At 33.0% G+C, this 11,431-nt stretch overlaps 1 long non-coding RNA gene across 1 annotated transcript in view; it reads right to left on the bottom strand.

Annotated features, from left to right (window-relative positions):
* Positions 1-10,372, bottom strand: part of LOC122802088 — a 16,543-nt gene extending 6,171 nt beyond the window's left edge. The window contains exon 1 of the long non-coding RNA XR_006364881.1: positions 10,205-10,372. This is a non-coding gene — a long non-coding RNA (uncharacterized LOC122802088). The remainder of the gene's footprint in view (positions 1-10,204) is intronic.
* Positions 10,373-11,431: the final 1,059 nt, after the last annotated feature.

The following is an 11,431-nucleotide window of genomic DNA, read 5'->3' as shown; positions in this document are numbered from 1 at the left end:
TGGAGACCCTAGGCAGGCATATGGCTTCTCTAATCAAGTCATGTAACTATTTGATAAGTCATGTTTTATAAGCTGTAATTTTTAAACGACAAGACCTGCGGGTCTTAAGGACCAAAAACAACAAGATTCTCAGGAAGTTTGAAGCAGACTAAGAATTATAGAAAAATAAGAATATTGAGAAATGCCACTGTGAAACATGGATCATTACCATAAAATATTACATTGGCTATATGGCATATAATTGATTTATTTATTAAATCTCAAATAATTATACACAAATACACTAACCTGACACTATTTGTTTTATAGGTTACAGTTTAATTTGCATGATAGAAAGAGCTTGGGAACAGTTAGTAGATGTTGAAAAGGGAACTAGTATGTTAGAATTTTTCTACATACTTTTATTTTTTATTAAGGGGGAATTAACACTTCAACACCTTACCTATAATGCTCCCATTCTATAAATTTTGACTTATACCAACTAGTTAAGCTATCAGACTAAATATTTCCCCTTCCTTCTTGGCACAAGGGGAAAGGGGTAGGCATAGGGACAGGGCACGAAGGATTATGTGTCATTCAATTAAATATTGACATAAGTTTCTCTCTGTTAGCAAAATTAATAACCTACATTATCACTCTCCAATGTTAATACAAACAACAGGAGTAAATTTGGGAGATTATCTTGGAATGTCAAGGGGATATAGACAAGAGATAAAAGGAACCTATTCTTAAACCAAGCATTTAAATCAAAGGCAAACATAATTCTAATTCAAGAATCCCACTTGACAAATGAGCAATCGAAGAAGATTGGAGGAAAAAAAATGGATTAAACAAATTATAACATCTTGAGAAAAAAAAACTAATACTGCTGGAGAGGCTATTATAGTTAAAAAAACCTTTCCAAGATAGTATCCAAAAATATGATACTGATGAGGAGGGTAGACAGTGTTATATAATATGCAAAAATAACTCTATAAAAAATCTGATTTTAATCCTAAACATCTATGCCCCATGCATTAACCAACAATGTTTTTTTATGTCCCTCTACAGGATCCAAGCAACTCATAAAAAACACAGTCACAGGAGGTGACTGGAACACTTATGAAGATCCCTCTTCAGATAGATCAAATCCCAATAAACCCTATAATAAACAAGCTACTATTACCCTTGCTGAACTTAAGCAGGACTTTAAACTTTTTGATCCCTTTAAACATAATAATAAAGACCCTACAAAGGAAATATTTACCTACTGTTTCCAGTGCCATAAAATGTGGTCTAGAACGGATTTCTTCCTGATCTCAGACCTAGTCCTGAACATGAATATAAACTGTTACATCAACACTAGATTCTTTCAGACCATTCAAAAATCTCGTTAAACATTGACTGGAATGATAAACAAAACTTAAACAAAAGAGGATACAGCTGGTCTCTTAATCCTAATATTATAGCAAAACAAGATATCATAGAAGGAATAAACATATTCTTAAAAGACGCATCGGACAAAATTCCCATCTCCCAATACCCACTGGACATATAATGAGCTGCCACTAAAATCCAAATGTGAGACTTTCTTATCAGTAAAGCTGCATATTATAAAAATCTACAGAGCAAAGAAGAATTACTAATGAAAGAAAACATACACAAATTGGAGTTAGAATTACATAAATGCTTTAATAAAAAAACTGAGGAACAATTCCTGAAATCCCAAAAAGAACTGTACTTACTGATCGCCAAAAATCTATCATTCCACGAATCAATGACTCTGGCCAAATATGCAAAAGGAGCACAACTACCATCTAGAACCCTAGCTAGACTAATCTCGCTCCAAAAATCTACCCCTACTATATCTGAAATACACCACTTAGACAAAACATATTGCAATAATACTGAAATACTAAAACTATTTGAAAAACTATACATGCAAATCTATGGAGAACAAAATCTCCCTACTACTGAACAAGATAAACGACTATTTCTTCAGAATCTAGCCTTCCCTAAATTAAACCCTAAACAACAAGATATCCTGTCAGCTCCTATCTCACAGCAGGAAATTATTAATATAATAAAACAGTTGAAAAATCATAAAGCACCAGGGCCAGATGGCTTTATGACAGAATTTTACAAAAAATACACCCTACTAATAACTAAAATATTACTATACCTGTTTAACTATATCATGAACAACATCAATGATATTCACTTTAATGCTTCAAAAAACATCTTCATACTAAAAGAACAGACAAACCCTACAGATCCTAAGAACTACAGACCCATCTCCTTAATAAATCTTGATGCAAAAATCTTCAAATCCATCATTGCTAACAGACTCAAAAAAATAATAACACAAGGCATCTCCCCTGAACAATCGGGATTCATAAGCTATAGACAAGCATGTGACAACACTCTAACTTTCAAAACCCTAATAACACTTGCACAATATAAGAAAATCCCTATGTTTGCACTGGTGATTGATGCGCATAAGGCATTTAATAGACTTAACTTAAGTTTCCTGATATCGGATCTAACCTATTTCAATTTCCCATCTAAATTCTTACTAATAATTAAAACATTGTATGATGAACTATACACAACCTTATACATAAATAAAAATCTCTCAAATAGAATTACGATCAAAAATGGAGTGAGACAAGGATGTCCTTTAACCCCATATCTCTTCAAACTATATCTTGAACTCCTCTTTCTACTTATTAAACAACATACTGCACATACCATAATCATCCTGTACTCTTTAATACTAAGACATTCCTAACAGCTTTTGCCTATGATCTAAACCTATACTTTACTTACCCTAGCTCTGATATCCCTAAACTAATGAAAGCCATTGACACCTTTTCAAACATATCAAACTATAAACTCAATCTAGAGAAAACCACAGTATTCCCTTTAAATCATCTCAAGCTACTATCATTATATCCCCACTCAAACGCAATTAAGATAAAACAATCTATCAAATACCTTGGGATTACTTTCTACCAAAATAAACAAAATTCTATCAAAACAATATCACGTCTAAATGGCTGAATATAACACAGGACTGTAACAGATAGACTAACTTAAAACTACCCTTCCTAGCAAAAGTGGCTATAGTTAAGATGAATATACCACCTAGATTATTATATATATTCATGACCTGTCAAGTGATAGTGCACAACAAATTCCTTAAAAAACAATAACAACCAAAACTAAATGGGGAACTCAGTCTTCCAGATTTTAGACTATAGTATGATGTCATCAGCAGTAGCAGAATGATAAAAATCATGAAACACAAACCAACAAACAACATATGGACATGTATATGGACAAAAATATACCATAACCAGGTTAAATCAATCAATTTTAATCCCAAAGCACTTCCATTTCTTTGTAAAAAAATGAATAATTCTTAAGATAATAGACCCAATAAAATATTTCATCACCAATCTACAAAAGCTTTTTAGGACATTAAATCTATATCAGTGTATGCAAACTTTACAACCCCTACACCTTAATCCAAACCAGAAACTCAATAACTCAATGATTAACCTAAATAAATTTCCAATACTGAAAGACAAGAGAATTTCTGAGTTTATACCATATCATGAATGTACCATCACAGAAATAAGAACTGACCTCAATCTTCCTAAAAGCTACACAATTATCCTTAGGCAGATTAAAGAGCTATGTCATCATTACCTCTCTAATAGTAATATAACAAATGGGTATGTAGAGATCTGCAAATCCTTCTGGAAACTAATGTTATCAAGCAGTAAAAAACATACAAACTGATAACTGCTATCAAATATCAGAATAACACAATATTTTCCAAATACTGGCTCAAAATGAACCCCTCAATCTCTAAACAACAGTTAAAGCAATCAATAGAGACAACCTATGAAACACTCCCTATGAAAAAAATGCTGTTCACACAACTCATGATGACTAACAATGCATATTTTACTCCCAAAGTTTTACATAACTTTATATCTTCTTTCACCTCAACATGTTCTTACTGTGAAGATCAAAATGCAGACCTACTCCATCTATTTTAGAGATGTAAATGTGTATACAAGCTATGGAATTCATTAACGATACAACTATAAAAGATGGGCTATGAAAAAAACACTCCGACATGGGAATTCACAATTCTCCATATTCCTCCTCCAAATATACCAACACAGAACACAATACAAAAAAATCTTAATTACCCTCTTCTTATTAATAAAACTTAACATTGCATCCAAATGGAGGGATAGACTTGTAATTACATTGAGTGGTTTTAAACAAATGGCTACCAAACACTGTTGGCTTACAAAATTGTGATATATAATAGTAAAAAATAATCCTATTTATTAGAAATTTGGGAGAAGCTAATCAACTTTATATCTTTTCAGTAACCACTAATGACCTTTCTTCCCCTTTCCAACTTGTTTTTAAAACAGATCAATATGCCCCCTTTTTACTCCATCAACCATTTTTGCTAAAACATGTATATATATTTTGTTTATATAATGCAACTAATTGAATGACACAGTTGTAAATAAGTGTAATATAGTTTATGTTTCGGTTATAGAGAGAATTACACTATCATTTTTACACCTGTATTATTAAGACCTGCTTGTATTTATTGTCTTTGTTTTTCATGTTGACTGTTAACAAATAAAGTGTTTTTGAAAAAAAGAAAAGCTTTGGTGTACTGAGATTATAAATGCGCTTAACAAGTTTATCTTAAGGCATGCCATACACTACTTTAAAGCCAATTGATTTTGCTTAACTTAAAGTGCTGCCCATCTCTTTATCCCAGATGAAATTGAAGGAGTTATTTTCAAAACACAATGTTTTTTTTTAACTGCTCATGTTTATTTTTCTAAATTCAGTCTAATTCCAAAATATTATATCAGGTCAAATTTTTGATAGAAATTGTGCAAAATGTTCCAGTTGTCATTTGGTGCATTTATGCTTAATATTCATTTGCTCGTTGCTTATTATTTTGTTTTATGTAACTTAAATTGTTGCAAATCTTAGTCACTGGTAAGGATAATTAAATATACTGCAATATCTGATAAACAGATTAAAATAACTTGCAACAATGCTATACACATGTATAAGAGAGTAGTTCTTGAGAAATTCCTAATGTTCAGAGAGTATTTTGCTTCCTTACTGAGCAGAGTAATGAATATCATTCCAGAAAAGAGAACCAAAAGCAAACACAGGTCCAAAATGCACCTGGCTCATTTACTACTATAAAAAGTGCCAGTTTCTTAAAAAAATGTTTTAAGAAATATGACAACTTTTTAAAATTGTTTGCAAATTCTCTTTAGACAATAGTGTATTCAAGCAGGTGCACAGAATGCAAATTTGCAATACATCCCAGCCTTACTTTTTTTCTCTACAAAAGCATAGGAACATTTGAACAAAATACCAATAGTAGACAAGTGACCACACAGACCAAAAGACTTTTAAAAATATAAAATTTTAAGCAAACACATTTAAACATTGTTGCCATCATTAGCAAGCACTTAATAGTGTTCCTTCCCCAAAATGATCAGGATCATACATGAAAACCCTAGTATAAATTGGTGTCTGCCTATCCAAAGAGCAAGAATTGCCTTTTACCTAGCTAAAGTACTTTTTTGATTTGTAGTAACTTACTGCATAATATTGTGATACACACAGTTTAAAATGTATACCTCCAGCAAGTCTGGTTTATTTTTGGTTTAGATTTAGGAATCTAATATGGGTGTTTATAGAGCCACTGGTTTTACAAAAAAATTGTAGTCCAGATTTCATGGTGCAAAAAGTGAGACATAGATCATGGATATAAGGCCTTTAGTTTTCTTCTTAAGATGTCTTTGTTGCATTTCCTTCTTGGTGATATGCTTAGATTTTTAAATACCATAAGTGGAATTGTATTCGATGATGGGTCTGATAAGAGAGGAGTATGATAATAGAATGACTGCTTTGGATCTTGATGATATTTTCCTGGAAATTAACTAGGTCAAATAGAATAATGTCCTAAAAATGGTGGAAATTTGATGATCAAATGAAAGTGTGTAGCCCTCTATACCACTCACTTTTACTTCCAGTGTTATAGACAAAGCAAAAATCGGAAAATATCTAAAATGAGGGGAATGTTTTAAATGCTGCTAATATTGACATAGTGTTTATAAAAATAATTTCCAGTGTTATGAGGGGTGAAGCAAAAACATGAGAACAAATTAAAATGATCTCAAAAGTCTGGCCAGTTGAGTTACCCAGGTCTCTTATGACTGTGTCTGTTTGAATAAGGTTATTGTTCATTCTGTATAAGGTAGGAGTGACTTTTTAGCAAAATGTTACTATAATGTGCTTGTTTGCATTAAGCATAGGATCTTCAGTACATCATGTATGTGCATATGTTAGACCTTGCTGAAATTGTTAAACATCAGTGGATGAATAGATGAGTCAGAATCAGACTTAGTCAACTACAGTTTTCTGATATTGGTCTGTATGCCTTCAAAGTAGAAGACAAAGAGGAGAGGGCCTGCACTGATCCATTTAGCACCCCACAGATTACAATTTTATGTTGGTGAGGGTACCAGAAAGTTTCAAAAATTGGGATCTGTTGGATAGCCAGTTTGCAATCCAGCAGACAATAAAGGGGTTTACATTAAGACTGTTAATTGGATATCTTTCTATATAAGAATGGAGATGTCAAAAAAATTGTCTACATGTGTGAGTTATAAAGATTTAGTTAGGTGATTTTGTTTACACTATAATGGCATGCATCTATGTTTTCTATAAATCAACTTGGTTATCAACCAATGTACTTGGCTATATAATTTAATTACTGACCAAGATAAGAGAGATTTTTCATCCCTGATTTAAGAGTTACATAATAAGGATTTATCTCACAGAAACTGTTAATGTAAACATTGATTATTTCATGGCTGAGTACTTACAGATGGTACCATTCACTGCCAATACTGGTAATAACAAAAACAATTTGGAAACAGCTACACCACTGATATATGCTGTTTATACTAAGGTCATGGAAAAGATATTATTTATAACTCGAGAATATTAACTGTCAGAAGTGTAGTATGCCCAACATTAGTAGAACACCCTGCTTTTATTTATAAAGGAAACATGACTATGAAAGAAAAACGTAAACTAAAACTAAGAAACACTAAAATAACCCAACTGAGTTCAAAGATCTATACCTTTAAGTGATATGAATGCATTTTTTGCAAATATATAAGTGACACTCCCAACTTTTTTTTACCAGTACCAACAAAACCATCACCAAAGACATTAACGTGTGGTTCTGAATTTGAGGCAGATGTGTGTGGCCTCTTGCATTTAATGTGATATTACTGTATTGGAAAGAGTACTAAAAAGTTAGGAATCTACATTAAAACATGTTTATATTATTGAAAACAGGAATGAAACAAACACCCTTTCTATGCATTACCAAAACTGCAGTAATTTAACAGAGTTGTATTGTTTATGCTAAATGGTATACAAGAAGACATAGTGGGGGTGAAAGAGAGACAGAACTCTGGAATATATTGAATATAAGTGGCAGAATATTTTAGAAACTTGCAACTGCTCAAGCCTGAATACAAGTGCTATGAACTTCAGAAGTTTTTTTTTTTATAAGAACTATACAATTTTGTTTTTATTTAAAAAGAAAGAAAACATGGTGGCTGTGATGGGGAAGGGATTAATGTGATCCAGAATCTTTAGCTTGAAAGATTTGCACATTGTACTAAGTATTTGCATTTCAGAGACCACACTACCACTGAGATTTACTCCTTGTGGCAGACTCATCAGGGAAAGAAATCTTGTGGACAATGTTGCAGCATTCCAAAGGAGTGGCTAATACTAATTATGATTAGTCATGGGATTTTTCTGGCAATGTTCAGAGTTCCTAATTCACTTAACTGAGTGTTTCAGAAAATTGTTCAGCTAAATAAAAGTTTACTCCAGATGGAGAAAGTCACCACTACAAAAGCACAGGCATCATCATTCACTCCTATGGGAGTACTTGTGCAGGTAAATTCAGCAATGAGGTGGGTGTATGGATCTGTGTACATGCTTGAAATAGCATGAATGAGGTTCTATGAACATGTGTGCGTGTGTGTGTGTGTGTGTGTGTGTGTGTGTGTGTGTGTGTGTGTGTGTGTGTGTGTGTGTGTGTGTGCGAGAGAGAGAGAGTCAGTATGTAAGATAGAGAGAGATAGAGGTAGCTAACATGGTGCATGGGTTGTTAGAGAGAATGCTAGCACAATCTGGTCTGACAGCCCAATTATCTATTTAGAAACATGGTAAAGAGCTGACAATGAGATTTTTTTCATTGTAGCTATATCTGTCACTCACTGTATTATTATACTGTATGTATTTAATACAAATTCAGGTTCCTTGAAATCTTTTTATTAATGTTTTGTCTTTTCCATCCATCCATCCATCCATACATGTGATGCCTATTTATTTATTTATGTTTGCTGCAGCATAAATGTGAAGAATTATAGAAATATTTTACATTGTTAACTACAAAAGTACCTACGGAGTAAAGTTTTAGTTTCTAGACACTACATACTCTGCTGATCTGTTTTTCTTTTATCAAGTTTGATGTACTACAGGACTATTGACAATTTTTGGGTGGGGGGGGGGACTGAAGTGACGTCACAGGGAAAACTATTTAATTTATTTGAGTAATTTAGGAGCCAGCTGAAGTAAGAAGAAATAACTGGACAGAATTCAAGAACAACTGAGGGTACTATGCATCTAGAAGTAGTAATCTAGGGAATTAAAAATGCACCTGATTAATATTTTTGCTAAAATGTAGAGCTTTAATTGTGTGTCAACCTGATTAGAGATGAAAACAAGGTAGGAAGGAGTATAAAGTTTAATGGATTGACAATGGCATTCAGGGGGTGGAACTCTGGCTAAAGAACAGATGCCTTGGCTTTGTATATTGACCAGAGAAGTTGTGAAACCAAATTGACAGAGATCAGAGATTATCTGCATCTGATTTGCCATCTTACAGGGGGGGATATTTTAAATTCCATTACTTTGTAGAAAGTTTAATGCACAAGCACATTGCATTGTGCAGGAAGCTCCGCATTTAATGCAAAAGTGAAGCAGTGCTCCTCTGTTCTGTTTCAGACTTTGGTTGTTCTACTTTCCATTCTCTGACTGATTCCCAAATTGCAGTTCTAACCTGTCAACAGACAGTGAAAGTGTTCAAGCAGAGAGAGACACCTCTGGAAAAGAAGTAGCCAATCAGAATACAGATACAAGCCCATGACCTCAAGGAAGCCTATTGAGCAACCATGAAGCGTGGATGGGAAATTAAAATAAATTGCTGTCATCCTTCTTTTCCCTCACTAAATACAGTCATTTCTAATTGTTTTTAATGAGAGGAAGAAAACAAAAAGGTTAAACTAAACTAAGCAAGCAACTACAGTACCAGCAGTTACAAGAGCATGTCCTTGTTTGAGTGTGAATGTGAGACAGAGAGAGAGAGTGTGGTTGTCAGCCTCTTAGCTCAAGAATAAGGGACAAAATCAAAAAAATACCTGGAAACAGAGCTGTCAAATCACAGAATGATTTTAAATATTGTTAATATACACTTAGAAATTTGGAGGAATAGGAGGTTTTGAATTAACATGCATTTTCTAAAGAATATAAAGTCTGAAATTCAAAATGATTGTCATTATTTAGTGTCTGCAGTCCTACCTCTATATCTGTAGGTCAGAGAGAGAGAGAGAGGGGAAAAGAGTGTATGAGTGAAAGAAAGTGGGTGGGTTTGGCATAAGCAGGCAGGCTTAAAATAATGGTTAATATCTTCACATCACAGACACAAAGAACAGAGTTTGATTCTGACCTTAGGATATTGGCTAGCTTAAAATAGCTCTTTAGGCCAATCAGCCTAGTATGAACCTAAGGCTATTAGCCTCTTAACTCAAGATTCAAAGGCAAAAGCAAAAAATAGCTAGGAACAAAGCTCCTAAATCATTGACAGATTAAAAATATTGTTCTTATTTACTTAGAAATTTGCTGAAATAAGACGTTTTGAAATAACATACATTGTCATAAGGATATAAAGTCTGAAACTCAAAATGTCTGCCTCTTTTTATTGATTGCAGTCCTGTCATTTGCCTAGTAGGGTCTAATCTAGTCAACAAAGTGTAAATAATTACAAAATAAGTAAAAAACATACATGGTGCATATTTTACTTGAAGGACTGTGACCATGGCCGTAGTATTCTTTTTTGCACTGTGCGAAAAGAGGGTGTTCCATATTCTGGCTGTTTGTCACAAATTGCTATAGTCTGCATTCCACATTTAACTGTTTGTCACACACTGCTTTGGTCTGTGTTCCTCACTGAATTCTTAGCAGATTGAGATCTATGGTAGAAAAGTTATAAGAGAAGGTTAACAATAAAGTTTGAAAAGAAGGGAGTCAATTAACTCATAATACCAGAGATCCCAAAAGTCTGGTTTAAATAAGATAGTCCGAAAAAAATAAACTGTAGACTCACCATCCACAATTTAAATAACAGATGACTGCAAACAAAAATCATCATACAAATGTGGAATAGAAAAAACTATAAAAAACACAAACCAAGTAATTCAAAGTAAGTGCTTCCATCTATTCATTAACAAAGTCTTCATCAAATTAAAATTCATAATGAATTATCAAAGATGAGTAATGTGTTTTACTTGCTTTATGGACGTTCATTGTTTTTGTTACTTTAATAGTTGTTTCCACATGTCTATGATTTTTTAAAATTAAATATGCCAAAAAATGTTTCAGAAGCTGAGTAAGACAATGTTTTGGGGGAATAATGGAAAGAGAGACAAATTCCAACAGGAGACCAGACTTAACAACAAATGGATAAGAAATATAAAAAAAATATATAGGGCTGATATAAAGGAAAAGGGATCTGCTTTACATAATTGGTATGGTTTCAAAGAATGAAAAAAGCAGAATGTGAAAAAGGGAAGGAAAGACGTGCATTCATAATTTAGGAATGATATTATTGGCAAGAGTTCAGCACATTATTTTTGCTTACCAAGAGTTGTTATCAAGCAATATGATGATGAAATCAATTAAAGTTGTGCAAACAATTATGGAGATTGTCAGAACTTCAGTCTTCAATATGTAGAATGTTATATCCTTAATATAGGTACTGGAAGAGAAATAAATGCACTGATGCTTCTGTTTTTGTGTAGGAATGGACAGTCATGTAACTTAATGAACCATCTGGAATTAAAATACTCAGCATACTGTGTGCATGAGTATGGATTAAACATTTTTTTTTTCACTTGAGAAGTCAGAGGGAAATATGAGTGTTGATTCAGTGTAATTTGGTATCTAAGCATTAAATAAAAACAGGATTAAAAAGTATAATGAAATAAGTAGTCCACAAATCAAATGTGAGGAG

This window comes from Protopterus annectens, chromosome 5.part0 (assembly GCF_019279795.1).
Source record: "Protopterus annectens isolate FY-2018-M chromosome 5.part0, PAN1.0, whole genome shotgun sequence".
NCBI classification, from domain to species: Eukaryota; Metazoa; Chordata; order Ceratodontiformes; family Protopteridae; genus Protopterus; species Protopterus annectens.
The sequence above is the reverse complement of the archived record's forward strand: the minus strand, read 5'-3'. Positions and strand labels throughout refer to the sequence as shown.